We start from the raw sequence: 25,520 nt of genomic DNA, 5'->3' as shown, positions 1-25,520 counted from the left end.
TGTTCCCTTCCCACAGGGGTCCAGGCCAGGTTCTAGCTGGGCACAAGAGCCTGTTCTCCAAAGAACTTGTATCTGCCTCAAGACAACCCTCTACCTGGAACACTGGGTGGGCACTGTCCTCACCAGAACCTGCCTCTGCCATTCTTGTTGCTAGCCCTCAAGGCTGAGAAAGCCATGAGCAATGGAGCTGACAGAACCAGAGAGACCTCACATCCAGGCTGTATACTCACTGTAATATTCCCTAATCTGAAGTTTTGCTTTCCACAGTTTCAGTCACCCATGGTCAATGGTGGTCCAAAAACTATGAAATGGGCAATTCTAGAGATAAAGCATTCATAATTTTAAGTTATATGCTTTCTGATTAGCATGTTAAAATCTTGCATTATCCAGCTGTGTCCTGTGTTGAAGTTGAGAATATATTTGTCCAGTGTGTCCACACAGCATGCGCTACCTGCCCACTAGTCACTCAGCAGTCTTCTTAGTTATTGTGTATCACAGTGCTTGTGTGGAGTAAATCCCTCCTCTTTTCTTTTTTTCTCTTCCCTCTTCCTTCCTCCCTCTCCCTCTCTCCTTCCCCCACTCCCTTTCTTTCTTGTTTTCTTTTCTTTTCTTTTCTTTTTTTTGTCAGTCGTGGAGCCTGAACTCTAGGCCTGGGTGCTGTCCCTCAGCTCTTCAGCTCAAGGCAAATGCTCTACCACTTGAACCACAGTGCCACTTCCTGTTTTCTGAGTGGTTTGCTGGAGATAAGAGTCTCACAGCCTTTCCTGCCCAGGCTGGCTTTGAACTGTGGCCCTCAGATCTCAGCCTCCTGAGTAAGCTAGGATTACAGGTGTGAGCTACCATGTCCAGCCTTTTATCTCTTTCCTCTTCCTTTCTACCTCTTTCCCTCCCTCTCTCTCTCCTTCCCCTTCCTTTCTTTGTCTCTCTTTCTTTTGGTGGTACTGGTGTATGAACTCAAGTCCTCACATGTGCTAGGCAGGTACTCTACCAATGAACTATGCTTTTAGACAAGTAACTCTTATTTTTCTTAAAAACAGCCCCAAACTTGGGATGGGAGAGAAAAACTGGGAGTAAAGGAAGGGGTGACACTGTTATAAAAGAAATGTATTCTTTACCTGATTTATGTAACTGTAACCTCTCTGTACATTGCCTTTATAATAACAATGGAAAAAAACAATGGCTTCAAACAGCCAGCCTAGCAATGATGGCTATTTAAGACGTAAAGAGTTTCCTTTCTAGGAAAAAGTATGTTGTTTACTTGAGGAAAGAAAAAAAAAAAGCTAAAGTTGCTAAGAGAATTAATCCTCTGTACAGTTTTGAAGAAAGTAAAAGAAATTCGTGCTGATTTTCCTATCATAACTCAAACTGCAAAGGTTACAGTATATGATAAGTGCTTAGTTAAGAAAGAAAAGATAGGGCTGGGAAGTTGGCTCAGTGGTAGAGTGCTTGTCTTGCATGCCTGAGGCCCTGGGTTCGATTCTTCAGCACCACATAAGCAAAAAGAAAAAAGCTGGAAGTGGCGCTGTGGCTCAAGTGGTAGAGCGCTAGCCTTGAGCTGAAGAGCTGATGGACAGTGCTCAGGCCCAGAGTTCAGGCCCCACAACCGGACCCAAAAAAAAGAAAGAAAGAAAAGATATTGACACAGGAATGGAGTGGAAGAGTAAGCGAGTCAGTCATTATATTCAATATACCTCATGTAAAAATGAACTATGTAACTTGAAGGTAGGGATGGGAGGGAGAAAATGGGGGAGAAGGAAGGAAGGAATGACACTGACCAAGAAGCATCGTCCTCATAGCCTGACTTATGGAACTGTAACCCCTTTGTACTACTACTTAATGATAGTAAAAGAGGAACAGGCATTGACCTGCAGGGTTTGGTGCCTATCTGAAGTTTTAAGCATACTGAAGATTGGCGTTTCCCCATGAAAGAAGGGAATTTTGCTCTAGATTCTCCAGTATCCCTTTTGTGAGGATCATTTTGATGGTCTCAGGCCTCAGCAGGCAGTCCAGGACAGCCCACACATCCTGATCCTTCACAGATCCTTAATCACAGCTGTGGAGTCACTTTGGGAAAGGTAACACAGTCACATCTCCTAGGAATTAGGACACATTCATCTTTGGTGGACATGATTCAGCAGACCTTATCCTGAGAGTGGACAACTAACAACCTTCCCCACCCTGCAATGTCCTGAGGTGTGAATCACACCCCGGCCTTTCCTGTGTCTGTGGATCTGATAACCTAGTCACCACCCTGCACAGAGGACACAGGTGCAGAAGGACCGCCAGGCAGTGCCTGAGGCACCATGAAAGAGACGAGGCTCCATTTTTTCCCCCATCACACGCAAAACCCCAATTCTAAGGTAGAATAACAAAGAATGTCAAGAGGGCAACTAGAGAACTAGAGAACTTGAAGTTCCAGGTCTAGGAGCCCCACAGTGAGCCAGGTACCCTATGGGATGGTATAGATCCCATGTCTCTGAGACTGTCCTGCCCAGGGTGCCTAGCCTGATGCCCTCCCTTGAAGATCCGTTGGGAATCTTCAGGCCCCAGACTCTGTGAGGCACAACCAGTCATAGCAAGTCCAGAGAAGAGGGAGCTAGGAAACAAATATAGAGGGCAGGGTGGTTGTAAACAGTCACTAAAGCCTAGGAAACCACTGAGGAGACATAAGGCTATGTAAGATGGCCCAGGATATGTTTTTCTTTTGAAATCACTTCATACAAGCTAAATGATGCTCTGTTGTGATGTTTTCTTTTTAACAAAAAACTCTACTTTGATTATTTTTTTGTCCCTGCAGACTATCTTTTGACATTCAAAATAACACTGGTACCATCAAACTGAATCTGTGCCTGCCTGAAAGTAAATGTTTTTGGAGAGTTGTAAAAATATTTTTGTTAGTAGACTGGTTTTTTTTTGTAATCTTAGCCTAAATAAGAATATTACAGAAATATGAATTTATGATGTTTTCTTCATTTTAAATGTCAACTTAAAAAATAAAAGGATTTTGCAAAAAGCTGCCTGTATAAAGCTTCCTCTGTTTTTCATCTTATTGTTTACAAATGTTTTGTGTATATGTCAAGTTACTTGACAAAAATATAATACCATCTATCTCCTATTATAGTATCAGACAGAATAGTTTCATGTTTATTCTCTAGGATCAAAAACCAAAGCATAAAAGTTGCATAGTCTTGGAAGTGGTAGAGCACTCGCCTTGAGCTGAAGAGCTGAGAGACAGTGCCCAAGCCCAGAGTTCAAGCCCCATGACCAATAACATCAACAACAACAACAACAACAACAAAGTTTCATGGTCTAAAAACTGTTCGTACTGGGCCTGTTTGCATCTCCATTCCCCAGGCCACTGCAGGATGTCAATAGTTGGGATGATACAGTGTATAGTCTTTGCAGCCTGAATTCTTTCATTTACTAAAAATGCTTAAGGCTCCTCCATGTCTTTTTATCTCTGAATAATATCCCATTGTCTGGATGTACTAAAGGTACCTACTGAAAGACATCTTGGTGGTTTCCAAATTTTGGTTGCATAAATATCTCTGTATAAGTTTTTGTATAGACATAAACTATTTCAAAATACCTTATTTACTTATTTTGAACACCAGTCCTGGGGCTTGAACTCAGGCAAGCACTTTACCATTAAGTCACATTCCCAGCCCAAGGTGCCTTATTTTTAAGGAGGTACAATGCATAGCCTAGTACTACTAGTTTCTCACACCTGTAATCCTAGTTACTCAGAAAGGTGAGATCTGAGGATCACAGTTTAAAGCCAGCCCCAAATAAAAGTAGGCAAGACTCTTTATTTCCAATTAACCAGCAAAAACAAAACAAACAAACAAAAACTAGACTGGAGGTGGGGTTAAAATGGTAGCATGACAGTTGTGAGCAAAACAGTCAAGTGAGAATGCAAGGCCCTGAGTTCAAATGCTGATTTTAGTGTGTGTGTGTGTGTGTGTGTGTGTGTGTGTGTGTGTGTGTGTGTGTGTGTGTGTGTGTGTGTACACACAAAGTTACAAGGCAAAGAAGAAGAAGGAATTTTTCAGGCCTTGTGAAATGAGTTGGAATTATGGGGACCTGTGGTATCTTACCTTGAAATCTTGAGACCAAATTCACATTTCCTAAGCATCAATCTTGTGACAAAATTCACATTTCCTAAGCAGCAATGGGAAGACAGCCTGGAATTCCCTCCTCCAAAGGAAAGGAGGAAAAGGAAAGTGCCCTTGACCTTCCCTCCTACTGCCTCCAACTCAAGAGACCTCCAAGTTGTCACAGGACCACAACTTGATTGTGCTCCTGGCATGTTTAACACTGACCTCCTTCCCAGAGGCTCTGGATGGGGAACTGTATGTTCCTTATCTCTATGTGCTCCATCCTGTTCACTGAAACCCCTCTTAATAAAAACTACTGAATAAAAATAAGTATTTTTTAAAGTGTTACCACTTTTAAAAGTATGCATTAGATGTATTAGGGAATGCTGGTAACCACCACAAGACACACTAAATCCAGATTTTTTTCCTGTATCTAAAGCTGTATTCGTTCATGTGTTTGGTGACTGCTCTAGGAGCCAAAGGGCTTACTAAAAACTTATCCATTTCACTGATCCTATGAGTCAGAAGGTGTTGCTATTCCTGTGAGGATGTAAATTCCAACGTCACTGAACAAGTCCTCAAGCCAGGAATAGAACCTGGGTCTTGGGTCTTAAACCAATCTCTTCTGTATCTATGCCAGCACTGTTTTCTGAATATCACTGTATAGATCATCATTAAGTCAGGAAGGGTCAAAGTTCACTTGATAATAATAACATAATCAAGTAATAAATCTAGGATCTAGACTTCCTAGATCTCTCACCTTATAATATAGAAACTCCAAGCCATACATACTAATTTCCAGGGACTCCCATAACAGTGTGTTCAGTATAAGTAGGGGCTAGGACTATAACATGTACAGAGTTGCATTTAGTCACAAGCATAGAAATAAAAAGGGGGGAGAGAAGGGAAAGGGAGGAAAAAGAAAATGGAGGGGGAAGAGGACAGAAGAGAGAGAAGGAGGAGGGAAAGTGGGACTGGAAGGAGGAAGAGAAGGGAGAGGGGAAGGGAAGGGGAAGAAAAGGGAGAGGGAAGAAAAGGGAGAGGGAGAAGAAAAGGGAGACGGAAGAGAAGTTTTCTCAGAGTCTGGATGGCCAGAGGGCCCTCTCTTTCCAAAGTCCAGAGAAGAATTTCCCTTGCCTCTTCTAGTTTCTGGTGTCTGCTATTCTGGGTGCTTTTTGGCCTATAGCTGTGTCACTCCAATTTCTGTCTCATAGCCTTCCTCTGCATCTCTGTGTGCATATTCCCCTTTTTCCCATAAGGACACCAGCCATACTGAATATAAGAATTCCCTCTAACTTAGTATAATATCATCTTAACTTGATGACATGGTCCAAGACCCTATTTTCATTCAAATATGTTCAGTCACAGGACTTTGAGGCTAAAATTTAAAGACCTAAACATACCTTTCGGGCTGAGGCAAGTCCACCTTTATTTAGCACCTTGTTTTCTCTATAATTTTGCTCTGATGACAGATAACGAAAATGTAAAATACTTTACCCTCACACATTATTTATTCTTGGTCTGCTTAAAGACATTAAAGTATGGAAACAGAAGTAAGATGATCATTCCTGACAAGCTGTGCTTTATACTAAAAGCAACTGCTTCCCTTCCTGTCTCGGGGCTACTGTTTCCACAGGTTTGATCTGTGGGAATCAAACAAGCGAGGTAAGGAAGTTCCTTTCTAGCCTTCTAGATGGATATGTGGGCTAATATAAAGAAGAGAAAGAGAAAATCTCCTAGCCTGCCTCTCTCTGTCCTAGTTATGGCTATTGAATCCCATTCACTAAGTATTTACTTTGCACCATTCTGCATCCATCTCTAATGATAACTGCTATTTCTACTACTAGATAGGCTCCTGAGTGGTAGTGGTTATATCTGGCACTGAGGGTAGGCTAAGGAAGTGTCTGTCAGATATACACAGTGTGATAGAGTGGTCAGAACAGAGGAGGCAGAGAATTGTGTACTAATAGCCTGTAATCCCAGCTCTTCAGCAGGCTCAGATCTGAGGCTTGAGATTCCAAACCAGCTCAAACAGACAAATCTCAGAGTCTTACTTCCAATGCACTAGCAAAAACTGGAAGTGGAGCTGTGGCTCAAGAGGTAGAACTCTAGGCTTCAGTAAAAAAATCCAAACAAGACTGCTAGACTCTGAGTTCAAGCCTCAGTACCAGTTCAATAAAGAAACAAAGAAAAGAAAGGAAAAGGAAGAGTATTGAATTATTATGCTGACTTGCTCACTAAGTGCTTCATGGATTAGTCTTTGTTTTCAAATGGGTTTGAAAGCTGCCAGTGAAGAGAGTATTTCTCTATTCAGTAGAGTGTAACAGGACTAGAGCCAAGCAAGATACACGTACAGCTTTAATATCCCACCTCTCCCTTTGTTAAGTAAACATATAAATGTGATTGTATCATTCCTGCCTGACTGGTGTTTTGGTAATTTTTTTTTAAATTTTGGTACATGAGCATATATATACATATTGAGAAATGTTAAGTGGGAGTTGGTTTTTCATTTTTTATATAATAGGATCATATCACAGAAGCTTTAAAAGCTACAGTACCTTGCTTTCCCCCATCAATAATACCTGGTGAAAATCCATCCAAGTTCACTGATGCAAAACTAATTTGTACTTTTAAATGGATGCACGGTATTTCATGGTGTGGGTGTACTGTAATTTATTGAGCCATTCTCAGGCAGATGGGCAGTGTTGATTTATTGATCCCTTTAGGAAGAGTGTTGCTGAGAATTCTCTGCCCTCACTGCCTAAGTACACTGTCTCCATTTTACTCCTTTCCCCTCCCATCTTCTCACCCAGGTGTTCACAAAGTCTCCAGGTACTTGGAGTTCTGTTTTCTTCCATCAAATCTAAATCCACATGGTTCTCTATATTTCATCTTAATGGGATCTAAGGCTTTTGAAAATGGAATCAAACTTTTTGGGCCGTTTCCAAAGGAGAAGAAATTTTATATAATGGCATCAACCCCACTAATCCTGTCTGAAATCTAATCAACACATCAGACAAGGGAGGAAAATTCTGTTTCTTACATGAAATGGAAGAAGCTGTCTACAAGTTATGCCTCCTCTCCATCAGAAGCTCTGAAATGAGCCCTGAAGTCATCTGGAAGGGGAAAACAATTCCTGGGAACTTTCTCTCAGAAAAGGACAGCAGAGCCAGTGGTTAGACCCCTCCTTGAATTGAAGCCACTCTACCTGAGGTCATTCCCAGAGCCTCAGCTCTGCAGTAACATCAAAAGAACAAGTTTCAAGCATTTTGTGGTTTAAAGCTTTTTGAAGTGGTACAACACAGCACATATACACAACAATATATAAGACACAGGTGTCAGGAAGCATTCATGAATGTGCATGTAACACCTCCAGGTCTAGAGCAGAAAGTGATCTCCAGTATACCTTTAGGAGCCTTTTCCACCTATATCTTTACTCTTTAAAGATTGAAGTCTCCTGTCTCCTATAAGAATCATCTCTGCATTAAAAAAATGTTTACTTTGCCAGGCGCTGGTGGCTCACGCCTATAATCCTAGCTACTCAGGAGGCTGAGATCTGAGGATCGCGGTTCAAAGCCAGCCCGGGCAGGAGAGACCGTAAGACTCCTATCTCCAATAAACTACCAGAAAACCAAAAGTGGTGCTGTAGCTCAAGTGGTAGAGCGCTCGCCTTGAGCTGAAGAGCTGAGGGACAGCGCCCAGGCCCAGAGTTCAAGCCCCACGGCCGACCAAAAAAAAAAAAGTTTACTTTAAAGCTTCATACAATACTACATATTTGGCCTTTTCTTTTTTTTTTTTTTTTTGTCGGTCGTGGGGCTTGAACTCTGGGCCTGGGCGTTGTCCCTTAGTTCTTCAGCTCAAGGCGAGCGCTCTACCACTTGAGCTACAGCGCCACTTCCAATTTGGCCTTTTCTTGAGTTGCAACAAGTAGAACAAAATGCCTGAAACATGATGGAATGTTTGCATATGGATATACTTGCAGAATCAGTACCTAGCCCAAGACCTAGAACCTTCCCTGTACTCCCAGAAGACTTTTCATACCCATTCTCAGTGAACATTTTCCTAGGTTACCTCCTTTTCACATCAATCACCCTTAAAAAAAAAAGTAGTATCTGTTTTTAAACTTCATCTAAATGGAATCTCATATTGCAAGTCTACTTTTCCCACTTGATAAGAGATGAGACTCATCATGTGTAACAGTAGTTACTTCTCTTTTAATGTGGGGGTAGTCTTTCACTGAATAACTGCTTGCTTTCGATTTATCCAGTCTATTGATAAATGTTTGTTTCCAATTTTTAGGTGTAAACAAATACAAAAAGGTGTGTGCATTCCTGTGCATATTTTTGTGGACTATTGCTCTCTCTCTTGAGTCTGTTATATACTTGAGTCCTATTGCTAGGTGATAGAATAGGAATATATCTGACTCTAATAATACTTCCTGGTAACTTTCCAAGTAAATGGTACCAATATACATTTCTAATGCCAATTTATGATAGTTCCAGTTGTTCCCAGTCCTTGCCAGCACCTGATATGTTTAGTCTTTTAAAGATTAGCCATTTGGGTGCACCTAGTGCTACATCATTATAATATTAATTTATGCTTTTTTTCTAGTGACATTGGATGTTGGCACTTAAGACCTGGGGGGAAGATAGGAGGGCAGGAATGGTAAGGGGAAACAAAGGAGGAGGCAACAATGCTTGATAAGAAATGTACTCATTTCCTTGCTCATGTAATTGTAACCCCTCTGTACGGTATTTTCACAATAAAAAAAAAACTTATTAATAAAAAAAGACTTAGAGAGACCTTACAGTTGATTGACATCAGCTTTCAGAGGGGACACTCAGTAGAGCTGCCACTTGGTCCAGCCAGTCTGTAGCAGGGCTCTTTCCATCCCTATACTCATCTCCACTGAGCAGCCAATATTGGAGACTCCCAGTACTTAAATTTGTTCATTCATATGTAGCCACTCGGCCCACAAAAAGGTTAGCTCCAATGTGATTTATGATGTATTAACTGGGAAAATTTGGTCAACTCACTGTAACAATTAATTCTGTGTGTCTAAAGGGCCAAGCTGTGGGGCCCTATGTTTGCTCAACAAACTTAAATGTTGCTGTTCAGATATTTTTTTAGCTGTGTTTAACATTTACAATCAATAGATTTGAGTAAAGGACCTCCATAATGTAATGGGCTTCATCTGTGTATTTACTTGTTTGCTGAGTTGTTTGTTTTGGTTGTTTTTTTTTTTGAAACAGTATATCACTATGTATCCCAGACTGATCTCAAACTTAATATCCTTCTGCCTCAACCTCTTAAGTGATGTGATTACATGCATGACCATCATGCCTGGCCTCTAAGTCCATCAAAGATTGAAGTTTCCCAAAGAAGAAGGAATTCTTCTCAAGAATGCTGCACTAAAGCCTACTAGCTTGCTGAATGAGGCACAATAATACAGCACTAGTTCTTACCTGAATTTCTAGTCTACTGGCTTGACCTGTGGATTCTGGACTTGCCAGCCAATTCTTTAAAATGAATCTCACACTTTCTCTCGTCTATTGATTTTGTTTCTCTGAAGAACCCTGACAAACACATTCATTTCATTTTTCAAGCTTCAGTTTGCTCATGTGTAAAACAGGAGATAAAGAAACCAATCTGTCACTGTTGTTGTGAAGAACAGATATAATGCATATGAAATCCCCACTCTAGCATAAATGTTTGTATTTCATATATAACTATCAAAACAAGCACTAATTGTGCCAGGCATGTTGGTACATGCCTGCAATTCCAGCTCTTGTAAGGCTGAGATAAGAGGATAGTTAAGTACAGGAGCCAACCTGGGCTACATAGTATTGACATACTATCTTAAAAACAAACAAACAAACAACAACAAAACACTGATTTATGCTAAACAGGTTTTAAAAACAACATGCCTGTGTTGAGAAACTTTTAAGTAATACAGTATAAAATAAAAGGAGGCATTTTTAGCCCAAAGAAAACTACTGTTAATGGTTGCTTGCAATTTTTCCAGGAAGTTTCTATTTAAAAAAAAAAAAAAAAAAGGAAAAAAAAGGCATAAATGGAGGCAGGCCCACCCAGTTCTAAGACTTAATTTCGGTTACAAATATGTAATGCATATAAAATGTTCTCGATGTGGTCCAGACTCTGAGAAGTATCCTGCTTGGACAAGCAAAAGCTAATCCATAGAGACTTTAGTTTCTTAGGCAGTTTTGAACCACACAAAGAGTTTTTGTTAGGAAATATTACTTCCTCTTGGCTACACATCTGAACTGAACTTCACCCCACTCCCATACCTGAGCTGACCTGCATTTTTCTTCAAAATTCCTTGAAAAACCTCTCTCTTAGTGGAAGTCCTGGTTTATCTTCCTCATCTTTTGTTCCTTCTCTCTTCCCACACACAAAAAAAGCTCTAAGCCAGGCGCCGGTGGCTCCCGCCTGTATCTTAGCTACTCAGGAGGCTGAGATCTGAGAATCAGGGTTCAAAGCCAACCCTGGCAGGAAAGTCCATGAGAACCTTATCTCAAATAAACCACCAGAAAACCAGAAGTGGCACTGTGGATCAAGTTGAGTGCTAACCTTGAGCTGAAGAGCTGAGGGACAGCACTTAGGCCAAGTTCAAGCCCCATGACCAACAAGAAAAAAAAAAAAAAGCAGCAGTTCAGTGAGAGGTCCTCAAGCCACTGTGAGCATGAAAAGGATCATGCAACCTCCCTCCTACCTCCCCACCCTCCACCCCCACTTTTTTCCTATTTTATAAGCTCTTACATACAGTTGTGCCTATACCATGAAATGATGCTGCCTAGAGAAAGCACCTCTCTCTGTAGATAAAAGCACCATACCCCTTTAACCTCCAAAACAAGAGTTTAATAAACCTCTTCTTCATAAGTAGACTGTGTCAAGTATTCTACTACAGAGGTAGAAAGCTAATATATTTAATGATGCCTCCTATTACCTCTCTTTATTTACAGGATAAAACATCCCTTCCCTGCATCACAATCCTCATTTCTAAGAACTCTTGTGTTCTTCTGACTGGAACCTGAAAGAGTCCTCCATCCTCTTCTCCTGTTTTCGGGTTGGGGACAGAATGGCATTGAGAGCAAAAGTCTTAATGAGTTCTTTCAGCATCTACTCTCTTCAAGCTTCAATGCCTTAATTTTCAGGAAGAAAAGGGAATACAGGATGCAACATCCTTAAAAGACCCAATTTATCAAAATCCCTGTAACTCTTAAGATCTATGGGAGTTTTAAAATAATCTAAAAATTCTCCACTCAAATGGTGGAATCTATTTCTCCTCTTCTTAAGTACGTTTCAGGCTTTGTCCTTACTTCAAAAAATAGCACAAGGCAGAAGTCACCCAGTGTGGCTTCCAAGGTTAGGTTATCAGAGGATACGGCTTCTCCCTGGCTTTCTCTCTTGGGACCTTTGCCCAGGCCTCACAGAGAGGCTATATGTTGGTGTTCTGGCCAACAGCCCTGGAGCCCACGGTCAGCATCAGTATTTTTAGGCCCTTAGCCTTTGCTTTTCCCAAACAGGATCCAGATTACTGCCGTAGGGACAGGCTATCTTCTCTGTACTCTGCTCGGTCTACATTTCTGAGCCACAAAAATTATAAATCATTATTGTTTTAAGCTACTAAGCAGTGGAGTGATTTGTTAGGCAGTATTTTCAACCCCTTCTAGTTTTAGGGTTAATTCATTATGATGAAATGTCAGAGTGAATGACTGAGGCACAGTGTTCTTATTCTTGGACTCTTCTGCTAGATGGGAAGTGGATCAGAGACACATAACCAATGTCTGAGTGGAAGCCTGTGTGCCTACACCTTACCAAGGCCTGGGATGTTGGGTAGTGGCCTTCAAAGCATGGGGCCACACCTGCCTTGGGTCCAACAGAAGCCCATCTGGACACCTGGGACCTGAACTCCCTTGTTCTCCTTACTTTCTGTCATCATTAGTGTTGTTGCTCTTCCTTCCTGGCATTCCTAGTAGATTGTAGATCAGAGAAACAATGAGTGTCTCTATCCTGCTTTAATTCATCTCTAGTGGCAAGTATCTGTTACCTTTGAATGTTTCTGATCTCCAAAACTCATCTCATATATTAAAATCCTAACATCCAAGGTGATAGAATTAGAAGCTGGAGCTTTGGAGAGGTAATTGGGCTTTCATAAAAGGGATTAATGCTCTTATAAAAGGCTCAAGACAGCTCTTCACCCCTTTTCCCATGAGGAAATGGCCAGAAGGCAGCCATCTGCCACCCAGAGGAAAGCTTTCCCCAGATCCCAGCTGCGTTGGCATCCTGACCTCAGACTTCCAAACTGTGAGAAACAAACTCACATTACTTAAAGGCCATCTGATTTATAATATTTTGTTAGCACAACAAGAACAGACCAAGATGCCCTTGTAACAGGAGTGCTGTCAGAGCTTTTATGGACTTCCGAGTCTTGTTCTTGGGTCCCAGGCACTAAGTACACTACTATGGTTTTGGGAGACATCAATGCTGCCCAAGTTTCTTTTGTGAGGATATGAATTCAGTGTATCTGTTGCTATCTGCCTTACCTTGTGCTCAGAGTATAGAAAGTGACCCATCCAGAACCAACCTCCACAGTAGTGGCTCAGATATACAACTCCTCTTGGGTGGGGCCTTGCACAAATGTACCCATGAGTACAAGCATGTCTCTTCAAAGGCCTGTCCAGCGTTATGTCCTTGCTGTGACACAGAACTTTGCTTATTCTAAGCCTTGTCTTCTCCCCAACATAGGGCTCCCTCCTTATTCTTCTCATTTCCAGTAGATATGAAGTTTCCTAAATTTTCAGACCTACAATGGCAGGTTAAGTCCCCGACTCAAGGATGGCCTTGAGCCATCCTTACCAGGTCACATAGATTTCATAAGGAGTCTTAGCCTTCCTCATTTTGGTGACTCATATTTTGGAACATCCAGTTCTGAACCATGCTGTCCCCTACAAATTGTAATTCTATTCACAGCCTCTTCTCTGCAATGTCTCCTTGGCTTTCCAATGATGTTCCAGGAAACATGGACATGCCAGGTCATCTCTCTCTCTTTTAGGTGGCCAGGATACAAATGAGCTTTGGGCTCCAATCCAGGGGTATGATTTTAATTCAAGATGCCACTGACATCTTGGGCTCCAAAATCTTTACAATTGCCCACCTCTATCGTAACACTCACAAAGCCATCAGTATGGCACCGATTTCCAGTAGTAGGACCATTAATGAAATATCATGCCTTGTTCTACTTCATTTAATTTAATGGCTACATCATGTACTATGGATGTACCCTAATTTGTTTAACTAATTCCTTACTGAAGAAAATTAAGGTAATTATTATTGTTGTTGGATGAGCCGCTGAACCTTGGAAACACATTCTTCAATGCTTTACTATGAAGAAGATGAAGCCCCTGTTTCTTATCAAGCTCACTGTACCCCTTGAAGGTTGTTATACCTGAGTCTGGGGGTACAGGCTCCTTGGTTGTTAGAAAGGGCAGTAGACCCCTTAGGAGAACTGGGATGGAATAAGCTTCACAATCACAGCTTATGTGGAATGTGTCTAATGTCTACAATAGCCCCTAACAGAAAAGGAATAAAACCAGGTGCTGGTGGCTCATGCCTATAATCCTAGCTTCTCAGGAGGCTGATATCTGAGGATTACAGTTCAAAGCCAGACTGGGCAGGAAAGTCCATGAGACTCTTATCTCCAATTAACCACTAGAAAACCAGAAGTGGCGCTGTGGCTCAAAGTGGGATAGCACTAGCCTTGAGCTGAAGAGCTCAGAGACAGCACCCAGGCCCAGAGTTCAAGCCCCATGACTGATAAAAAGAAAAAAAAAAAAGAATGAACACTCACTTATATTTTTCTCTATTTTCCTCCCTAGAGTCCTCCTGTTCCCAACCAAGGACTATGTCTTCCTGCACGTGCTTGAAGCCCTGCATTGTAGATAGTTAGAAAGGACCCGATGTGAAACACAGAAGCCAAGAGGCTCAGATATCTGTACAACTGCAGGATCCTCAATTGAGGGCTTGTGTCTTCTTACCCCAATGTGCCATGTCTTGTGACAGTATTATATAGCCAAAGGCCACCACATCTAGGCAGACAGAATTCTGCAGCCAAGAGGGGACATGACATTGAAGAGTGGCAGATGTAAGAAGAGCCTAGACTGGATGGGGAACCCACAGAAAGATGATGGTGGCTGCAGAGGACAATTGTCAGTAGTATTTGCTGAGTGCCAGACACTCTCCTAAAAACTGCTCTTCATATTCGGACTCCTTTAATCTCATTATAACCCCGGACATAGGCCATTATCTTCATTTTGCAGATGAAATGGCATGGCAGGTTTCTATAAACAGCCCAGAGAAGGACCCAGGCAGTGTGGCTCATGCTTCTTCTATCTGTCCAGTCTTCCAGCACAGCTGCAGCAGAGGGAGCTACAGAAAAGGGAAATGGAGGGGCTGGGAAGGTGGCTCAGTGGTAGAGCCTTGCATGCCTGAGGCCCTGGGTTTGATTCCTCAGCACCACATAAGCAAAAAGAAAAAAAGCCGGAAGTGGCCCTATGGCTCAAGTGGTAGAGTGCTAGCCTTGAGCTGAAGAGCTGAGGGACAGCGCCCAGGCCCAGAGTTCAGGCCCCACTACTGGACCCCCCCCCCCAAAAAAAAAAGAAAAAGAAAAGGGAAATGGAAAAAGGGAGAAAGGAAGTATGCGTGTGTGTGTGGGGGGGGGGAGACAGACAGACAGAGAAACAGTGCTGGGAAATAAGGACTTCCATGCTCTGAGGGGAAGATAATCAGGGAGTCAGGACAGCCCTGAAGAAGGAGCCTTGGTTATTAGGCACAGGGGTTAAGGGGCCATGCCAGACAGGCCTGCTATTTGAATCAATCCGGAAGCAGAAGCCAGGGAAGGTAGCATAAATGCTTCATACTAATACAATGGGGGGAGGGGAGGAGTGAGCAGCAGAACCAGACCATTAGTGTAAATGTGTTAGGTAATATCACACTGTGAGAGGCAAGTGTGGACATTAGTCACAGCTCTACATTCTGTGACATCACTAACCTAACTGTGGTGGCTTGTTGTTGCCCGGGGTCGGGAATAGTTATCCCCAAGGAAAGTGGTGAGCACTACAAAGCAGATGTTTTTGACACCCCCTGCCACTCAGAGCTGGCTGCTAAATATTTACCAGCACTCCACTAAAAAATATCTTAATAATTGTTCAAATAGGTGATAATGAAAATATTGCACTTTAAGATCAAAGTTGATGCTTCATAGCAGAGATAGGGGAAATGTTGTCCCCCTCCCCCCCCCCCCCCCCCCGCCAACGCGCCATCCCCTTCAATTTACCCTGTTGTGGGAACAGAAGCTAGAAGAACTAACATTTATTTGTGTTTGCTAAGGGCCAGTCGCTCTGCTGGGTGCTTTAGACATTTGCTAACGGATTCAGCATCATGCCCCTACGTTGCACAAGTCATGCAGCTAAAAAGTGTTGAAATGGATTCAAATCTAGTTTTGTCTCAAGTTCTTAATTAAACCTTAATAAGAATAATAAGAATAATTAAGGTTTAATTATTCTTTTTTTTTTTGCCGGTCATGGGGCTTGAACTCTGGGCCTGCATGCTGTCCCTCAGCTCTTGAGCTCAAGGCTAGCACCCTAACACCTGAGCCACAGCATCACTTCTGGCATTTTCTGCTGATATGGTCCTGAGGAATTGAACCCAGGGCCTCATGCATGCAAGGCAAACACTCTACCACTGAGCCACCTTTCCAGCCCTGTTCTTATTATTTTATAAGTAGAGTTCTCTCTTCAGTCTCAGTGTTCCTCCTGTCTTGCAAGCATACAATGGAATTATAACTAAAATCAATCAAGACAACTGATTTCTAACACACAATAAATATTTTAAGGGCCATCTCTGATCTCAGTAAGATTCTATAACCTATGAGACCATTTTAGCAATTTATAATCACTGCCTATAGAGAATGTCAAAATTAATATTCTGCCCTCATTATTTCAACCATTGGAGATCTCTTACATGATAATTGGCTCTTAACAGCCACAATCTAACTTATTTATGAATACCTAGTATTTATATTTCATGGCTATTGTTTTAATTATTAAATCACTACATATTATGAGGAAATATAATTTTGTTCTAGGGCAAATGTGGCTCATGTCGACATCTCTAATGATATTTTAAAAGTGTATGAGGATTAAAAGATTGCCTAAGTTTCAAAGACAAAATTTGTCACATTTTGCTGAAAAACAATTTGTCAGAAAAATCAATCTTTTACATGCAGAACTGTTTATAGAGAGCTACAGCAATTATCTGCATGACAAATGAAAATAAAACAGCTGTTGGTGCATTTTTAAATGCCTAGAACTTACGTTCTAATTTAAGGAGGTATGAAGACTTGAGCTAGACAGCTAAGCCAAGGGGGCAAGAGCACTCAGTCATCACAGAGCATTGACCTGGGATCTGTGGAAAGAACCTGGCTTCAAACCCCAGAGTTGCCATTCTCAATGGGATCCTCAGTTGTCCACATTAAAACTGAAATTAATGATATCTACTAAATAAGAGTCACGGAGAGGGTAGGAATAGTTCTATGATTTGCAGGGTATGGTACAAAATGAAAACGCAGCATCCCTTGCTCAAAAAGCATTAAGAACTTCAAAACTACAACAACACAGTAGATGGCCCTGTTGAGACAGTCCCTGGGCAAATGCAAAGTCATAGATGCCTTTGAAGATGGCAGTGGGGCCAGATGCTTGTAGCTCATGCTTGTTATCCTAGCTACTCAGGAGCTGAAATCTGAGGATTGCAGTTCTAAGCCAGCCTAGGTAGATAAATCTGAGAGCCTCTTATCTCTAATTTATCATTAAAAAGTCAAAAGTAGAAGTATGGTTCAAATGGTAGAATGCCAGCCTTATGCAGAAAAGCCAAGTGAGAGTACAAAGACCTGAGCACAAACCACTGTACTGGGGCGTACACACACATACACACACACTGACAACAGGTAAAGATTATGCTAAATGACACAAGGAAACCACATTGCACTTTTGAGGGGTACTATAGAACACTGGCTATTTGTATTTGGGCTCAGTTTCCCACCCTATTTTTACAACGAAAGAAAAAGAAATCTAAGGCAGATGCAAATAAAACTCCATACAATGGCTTCTTAGCTACCTAGGACTGCATAGGTTCAGAGCAGGGCAGGGTACAGAACCAAGCTATGCTCCCATTGCCCCTCCTCTTGGGTTGTGTCAATTTTAGGAAGAGGAATAGAGTATAGAGGTGCTGTTTCCTAGCACAGATCTGAAACCACAAAGCTAATCTCATTGGGCTTTGTACTACATTGAATTAAGCTCCTAATTCTAATTTCACCAAATAGGGTTACCTAGGGAACAGGAAGCAAAGCTGGGTAACTAAGTTCCACTGTACAGAGAGTCAAGAGGGAACAGAAAATCAATTTTGTGACTGCCAAAGAGTGAGTGAAACTATTCTGATCTGGTGAGGAAGTTTGTTTCCTTATAAGGAATACAAGACATTTCTGTTCGGGGACAGCATGGGGTGGAGGGGAAGAGGGCGGGCTGTGTGATTTCCCAAGCATGATTTTTTGGGAGATCCTGATTATGATGGGTTGATGGAGGCTCTGCTGACTCTCTTTATTCCTGACTAGAACAGAGACTGTAAAAGAAGAGTGCATGTGAAACAGAAACATGCATTCATCGTGCATAAGATAATCCAGAGAGCTTGTTTGGGATACTTTTTCTTCCTAAAAGTTTATATATGAAGTTTCTCCCTGATGACTATCACCCTGACTTTCTTCCTTGTGCCAGAAGGGACCTTCCCTACTTCTTAGTGATTTTAGAGCACTTTTCGTTTTGTATATAGCTGTGCTCTTCCATTGGTATAATCATGTGGGATTGCCTAGTGCACTACGGTTTTGATACTGTTCTTCCAGATGGGAGGTCTGGGTCTCTTCTTCTTTCTTTGCACCTGGGAAGTGACTGACATGTAGCACAAGGTCTAACGTGCAACTGGCACATAATTTTTGCTTATGAATGAATGTAGTCCTATAGTTTTATCTATTTAGTTTTATCATGTCATGTAGATGATAAGCACTTGAAGCATTTCAGGGGGGAAAAAAAAAGTCTTGTCAGCCATGTGACAGAAAACTCCGAAAACAGGGCTGGGAAGGTGGCTCAGTGGTAGAGCGCTTGCCTTGCATGCCTGAGGCCCTGGGTTCGATTCCTCAGCACCACATAAGCAAAAGAAAAAAGCCAGAAGTGGCCCTGTGGCTCAAGTGGTACAGCGCTAGCCTTGAGCTGAAGAGCTGAGGGACAGTGCCTAGGCCCAGAGTTCAGGCCCCACGACTGGACCAAAAAAAAAAAAAAAAAAAGAAAACTCCGAAAACAAAGAAATGGACAAAGATTAACCCTATCCAACACGGACACATATTCTTTTCTAGCAAGGGCGTGGCTTTTCTGGAAAGCAGAAACCATTGGAGGACAGAGTTGGATCTGATTTTTAAGACAGATTTCCCCAGGGATGGGACTTTACCCCACTGCTAGAATTTAAGACCTGGGAAGGGGATTGAGGAAGGACACAGGACAGGTATGCTTTGTGGCACTAACTCAGAATCAGACTTGTGATCAAGTGGGCCAGTATTGTCTGCAGCAGCATCAAGGCAGGGTGTGACAAGTGTGATCTTCTGAGTCCAACAGGGTCATCTCTTCCACTGGCAGCTGAGCTGTGGAGAGCAAAGCATTTGCATTATTTCAACTGTGGGGTGAAGGGACCACCCTTGGAGGACTGTTACTAGAACCAGAGATGGAAAAGTACACCTAGTAGACAGCGATGAAGGGACAGCCCCCACAGCATGTTAGCCATGGGGCTGATACCAGCACAGACCAAGACGTGCAACCAGCTAAGAATGAAAGCACCATCTATACCTTTTAACCAGAGAGATGAGCCTAAGAGGGAAGTTCCTGCAGCAGGTCTGGATTGCCAAAGAGTGAGCTAGGGCCATCATCTGCCTTTCACAAGCAGACCCAAGGCCCTCATTTTATAGTAAACATGTTAGTGTCTCTCTGTGATGCTGAGATCCACAACTGAGATCTATTACATGCATCGTTTCAAAGAATTAAAAATAATGCCCTATAATATAAAGAAATAAGAATAATTTGTACTATTACATATATCAGTGCATTGCAACCCATACATGGTTAAGCATAGCACAGGCCTTCCCTGCATTTCCACAGCATCCTGCAGGTGTGTCCTGCCTTCTAGTCAGTTCTACAGGCAGGGTGAGTCTATACCAGGGCTCATTACTTGACTAGGGATCAGATCACTCCCAGGACTCTGGAGGTCCATTGACCTTTTATCTTCTCATCACTTCTGCCGACAGCCTTCCAGCCCTGTGTCATATGCCAACACACAAGGAGGTGATATGTCTAGGATACACCCATCCCTTCCTTTCTTCTGCTACAAAGTGCTGCCTTTCCCTGGATGTAGCAGAAGGACATGGAAGGCCTTTTATGCTTTAGGTCTCAAGTTTGCAGGTAATGAGAGCCCTTAAAGGCTGTGTTCTTTCTGGTGGGCATGGGAAGCAAGCTGAGGTATGCTCTCTTGCCTCACTCACCTCATTCACCTGCTGGAAGGAAGGTTGGTTCTGCATTATCGCAGCTGTCTCCAGCTTACTGCATAGCCCTCTTCAGGCTGGCTGGCTGGCTGTCCATTGGTGTGGTTCCTGGCTGCACAGAAGTTCTCAGGCTGCGGTTAACCTAGTGACAGGCCCTCATTCCTTAAGGCTGGGCCTCAAGGAGGTGAGGCATGTAAGATCAGAGAGGCAGTGATATCTGAGGGTCAGTTATGAAATGCAGAGAGCCAAAGGCTCACCTGTAGAACACATTCCATGGTACCATGAGACAATCACAGGGTCGTTACTGACAGGGAAGGGGAAGGTGCTAGAAGGTGCTAGGACAGCAATGCATAGGACAGCAGCAGGAGGAGGAGCTAACAGAAGGGCCTCCTCCTCCCTCCCCCCCCAATCCTGGGGCTTGAACTCAAGGCCTGGGTACTGTCTCTGAGCTGCTTTTGCTCAAGGCTAGCACTCTACCATCTGAGCCACAGCACCACTTCTGGCTTTTTCTGTGTATGTGGTACTGAGGAATTGAAACCAGAGCTTCATGCATGCTAGGAAAGCACTAAGCCACATTACCAGCCCAGAAGAGCTATTCTTAAAATCAAATTAATTCCTGGGAACAGACAGAGGCGCCTCTCCCCAAACAGCTCTGCTCACAGCCTCAGCAATCTCAGCGGAGTCTTTGCTCAAACCCAAGACCATGAATTTTGGCCATTTGAGGAGCTGAATTCAAAGGCCACCTAGAAACTTGCTTTACCAACCATAACTGAGTCATTCTCTGGGTTATGGGGGTAAAAAGTCTGCTTAGAACTAGTTCCTGGTTCTAGCTTTATAGCTAGTCTCAAGAATCATCAGCTCATTCCTGAATAGAAGCAGGGAGGGGCCTGACTGGTCAGGCATTTGGCTCACTGCTTTAGTGAAGAAAATGCCTGCTTAACCAGATAATGGACCAATAGCGCCCCCTGCTGTCCACACACTAAACAATACTCTCAATTGGAAGGGAAAGGGGATGAAACTTTAAAAGGTTGTTTTGTGTATATGTGTGCATATGTGCATGCACACACTGGTTTGGGGACTTTAATGCAAAGCCTTGTACCCTTGCTTGGTTTGCCCAAGCTTGCACTCTACCATTTGAGCAATACCTCCATTTCTGGCTTTTGCGGGGGTGGCTTTGAAACTCTGATTTGCAAACATCTGCCTCCTTGAATAGCTAGGATTACAGGCTTGAGCTACCAGTGTCCAATAAATAAAAGTTCTTTTAAAAATTATGGCTGGGTAACAAATGCAGAGCCTAAAACAATGTAAAATTTTTTACCATGCATTTTTTTGTGGCAGTCCTGGAGTTTGACCTCTGTTCTGCTCAAAGCTAGCACTCTACCACTTGAACCACAGTTGCACTTCCAGAATTTTTTGGTGGTTACTTGGAGATAAGTCTAATGAACTTTCCTGCCTGAGGTTGGCTTCAAACTTTGATCCTCAGATCTCAGCTTCCTGAGTAGCTGGGATTACAGGCATGAGTCACCAGTGCCCAGCTTAGACAGTTTTCATATGAGATAAAGATTTGGTCTTTGCTGTAGTCTAAATACTGGTGTGCCTCTCTAAATTCTAATGCTGAACCCTAATCCCTGATGTGATGGTTTTAGGAGAAAAGTCCCTTGGAAGATAATAAGATTGTGGGGGCAACCCATATCTGCCATCAATGGTTAGTGCTCTTATGAGGGCTGGAGACATGAGTTCTTCCTTCTATGGAGTTGAGGACACACCAAAGCACTACTCTATGAAGAAGGCCCTTACTCCAGAGACACCAGATCTGCAAACAGCCCTGACCTGGACTTACCAGCCTCCTGAACTGTGAGAAATGTTTGCTGTTCTTAAGCTACCAGACTATGGTACAGGGTGAGAGTATCCCTTTTATGGAATGCTCAGGACTAGAAGTGTTTTAGATTTCAGGTATTTTTGGGATTTGAAATATCTACATAGACTTTTACTGACTGAGTATCCCTGCGTCAAAATTTGATCTAAATTCGGCCAAATGTTTGGTCTGGAATGGCCTGGCTTTGGGACTTTTAAGAGCTTACAAGGTATCTACTGTGTGGACAAATTTTGGAACCACTACCTAACATACCAGATGTGGTCTCTTTGGAAGACAGGTTGGTCAATATTAGAAATTTAGAACAGAAAAATATATTGTTAAATTGGTAATATATGACAGTGTGAGGCTATGTGCATGAATGTTACAGAGGAGGTACTCCAAGGTATTCTTAGGGTGGGCCGGGAGGAACACACCATTCACACTGCAGTGGGGACATGAGGAATGAGGAGTCTGAGGAGTCCAAGCTTCAAGGCCAAGATCCCAAATGACCCCAGAGGCCATGTGCTGAAAGTTTACATGCCAGCAGGTAGCACTATTGGAAGGTAGGTAAGGCCTATTGGAAGAAGTTAGGCCATTAGTCATTGGGGGCAAGTTCTTCTAGGGGATATTGGTACCCATCAGTTGGAAGGGGAAGGAGAGTCCTTCCTCTACTTCCTGGCCACCATGAGGTGAGTAACCTCCTCTTTCATATTTGGGTCTTCCATACTGTGGTGTTCTCCCTCCCCAGAGGCACATGACAATTCAGGAACCAAATCAATCCTTCCTCCTTTGAATTTATCTTTGGTATTTTCCACAGTGATAGAAATCTAATACACTCTCTTTTGTTCCTCTGGCAGAGAATAAATGGTCATGCGTAGGCCACATGTGCGAGTTAGAAAAAGAATAGCCTTCAGTCAAGCCAACTTAATTCAAAACCAGTTTTATTCCTTACAAGTGGTGTGAAACTGGAGGGGCCAGCCACATGCTCTGATCATAGTTTTCTCCATGACAAAATAGACATCATGCCAGCCCTTAGGGTTACTTCAAGGATTAAAAAGAAAAGGTTTGCTTGGTACAGTGGTTCACTCATGTAATTCTAGTTCCTTGTGAGACAGAATTAGGGAAAATCATAACTCAAGGCCAGCTCATCTCAACCAACAAAAGCTAGGTATGGTGATGTACTCCTGTTATCCCAGCTATACATAAACAGGAGAACTAAGGTCCTGGCCAGCCCAGGAATAAAAGCATGGTCCAATTGGAAAAATTGTTAGCACAAAAAATGGCTAGTGGTGTGGTTCAAAAGATAAAGTGGGCTGGGAAGGTGGCTCAGTGGTAGAGTGCTTGCCTTGCATGCATGAGGCCCTGGGTTCGATTCCTCAGCACCACATAAGCAGAAAAAGCTGGAAGTGGCGCTGTGGCTCAAGTGGTAGAGCACTAGCCTTGAGCTGAAGAGCTGAGGGACAGAGACCAGGCCCAGAGTTCAGGCCCCACGACCAGACCCAAAAAAAAAAAAAAAAAAAAAGTGAATGACTAGCAAGTGCAAAGTCCTGATTTTAAACCCAACTGAGCACTAGTGGCTCATGCTTATAATCCTAACTACCCAACAGGCTGAGATCCGAGGGATCCAGTGTGAAGCCTGCTTGAGCAGGCAAATCTGACACACTTCTCTCCAATTAACCTGAGAAAAGCAGGAAGTGGGGGTGTGGCTCCAAGGGGCTAAAGTATTAGCCCTGAATGAAGACCAAGTGAGAATTCTGTGCTTTGGTTTTAAGCCCCAGTGCTAGCACAAAATAAAAAATTCTCAGACTTCACCCTGGTCCTGAAAATCCAGTAGTGAAGCCAGTTTCAGTACACCTTCCTGATTATTCTTATGTATGCCTAAGTTTGAGACTATGTGGACTACTTCTTTATCATGTGCTTGCTTTTAAGAAGCCTACACTACTCCTGAAAAGTAGAAAAGGCAAATAGCCTCTAACTGTTCAGTCCCTGTATTTGTTTGCCTTCTCAGATCTGGTCACTGCAGATGTCGTACATTGAAATCAGTATCCGATAGTGAAGTTTCATACAGCTGCAGGCATGTGCATTTGACCACCAGTAAAGCTGTCACTTTGACCTCTAAGCAGCAACCTCCTCATCAGTAAATCAGAGTGATAATGCTGGTGGGTTGGTCTCTGGTCTAAGCACTTTACATCTATCAATTCATTTTGGCCTCACCACCAGATTGTAAAGCTACTAGTATTATCATCCCTATCTTTGTTCTAGCTGTTGAGATGAGGGACCTGAAGCACAGAGAGGCTAGGCAGCCGGCTCAAAGGTAGAGCCACTGGGAACACGGGTCCAGATGCTCACAGAATGTCCTCAGATTATTTCTAAAGAGTTAATAAGGGCTGCCGGCATAGCTCAAGTAGTAGAGCCTATTTTAAGTGGTAGAGAACTAGCCAAGCAAGTAGGATGCCCTAAGTTCACATTCCAGTACCAGAAAAAAAAAATAAGAACAACGAAATCCCTGCTAATAAATGGGTAAAACATTTAGCATTCTCTGTTGCTCTGGTTTCATTGAGTCAGCTTACCTTAAGGAGAGTTTAGCTTAAGTCACTTCAGTTTCCTAAGTTAGACTAGAAGAGAGAGGTAAACTGGAGAGCTTAAGGCACCCAAAATAAGCTGTTTGGACAAACTGGGTTTTTTCCTTTTAAATGGAAGTGAGAGACTGCCTCTGTGAGGCACTCCAGATCCACTACTTTGCAGACCTGCTTCCTTTAAATGTCTGTTATCTGGAGACATCGAGATCCCTCATCAGTGTCTAGATGTGAAGTACTATGGATTTATTAAATACCCTTGCATCTTCACCTTTCTTCCTCTTCAACTTATACAACTCTTCACTGGCATGTTTCTTGGGCAAAGGCAGCTCTGAACCTGTCACTGCAATGGAGTCTTCTACTTTGCTTGTGAAAAGTCAGTGTTTCTGCCATGGGATCCTGAAAACACTGATTTATATTTGCTTCTAGAAGAGAGATGGATAAAAGAGGTCAGTCTGGAATCTAACTGCAAGAGTATCTACATTGTCCCATTAGTGTTCTTTTTCCAGAAGACAGGTCAGTCTAGAGGCTAAAATGGAACTTCGTGTCCTCTCATGCCATCTACTGGTACTTCTCTAGCAGTGTGAGCTCTGGCTATAGTTCATGTTATTGACATTCAATTTTCAGTGTAAATTCAACAGGCCAAATTGAACAATTTTACTCCTTGTTACTCAGGTCCTTAAAGACGTATCCCCTCCTACATCTTCGAAACTGGGTTAAAAAGAATGTTAATAATGTAGTGATTTTAGAGACAGTCAGACTACTTTAGATTCCTTTGTATATAATGCAGCTTTCAGAAATGCTTCTGAGCATCTCTGAAAATGCTGGTTTGCAATTAGGGGAAGAATGATGGCTTAGCTGAAGACAGAAAACTCACTGAATTTTTACAAGTTCACTATAATGAGGATACAATGAGTTGTCCAAGATGGGGCAGACAGGGCTAGATGCTGACGGTGGCAGGAGTAAAATTTGGGCAACAGTTGAAGCCAACCTCCTGACTTAGAAGTATGAGGGAACACCAGTTCCAGAAAACCTCTGGTCCGTCTACAGGGACCAAACAAAACTACATCTTCAAATTTACTCTGGATACAGGCTTGTTGTTACTACAAGATGGGAATTTGCCTATATTTCATTTTAAATCCAAGGACAAGAGAGGACTTGTCCATTTTTAGGAAAAATCAGAAGAGAATTAAAATAAGAAATTTTGGTATAGAAGCCACTTCTCACCCTGGGAGTCTTTAAATACTAGTCTATCTTTACAACAGTGGCGTGAAGCACTGAGATAAAGAAAACTGGGTATTAAAAGTAACTCTAGTCAGTAGCTATTCGTGAGAATTCTT

The sequence above is a fragment of the Dipodomys merriami genome, unplaced genomic scaffold, assembly GCF_024711535.1.
Source record: "Dipodomys merriami isolate MVZ:Mamm:240054 unplaced genomic scaffold, mDipMer1.0.p SCAF_17, whole genome shotgun sequence".
In the NCBI taxonomy this organism is placed as follows: Eukaryota; Metazoa; Chordata; class Mammalia; order Rodentia; family Heteromyidae; genus Dipodomys; species Dipodomys merriami.
Note: the sequence above shows the minus strand (reverse complement) of the source record.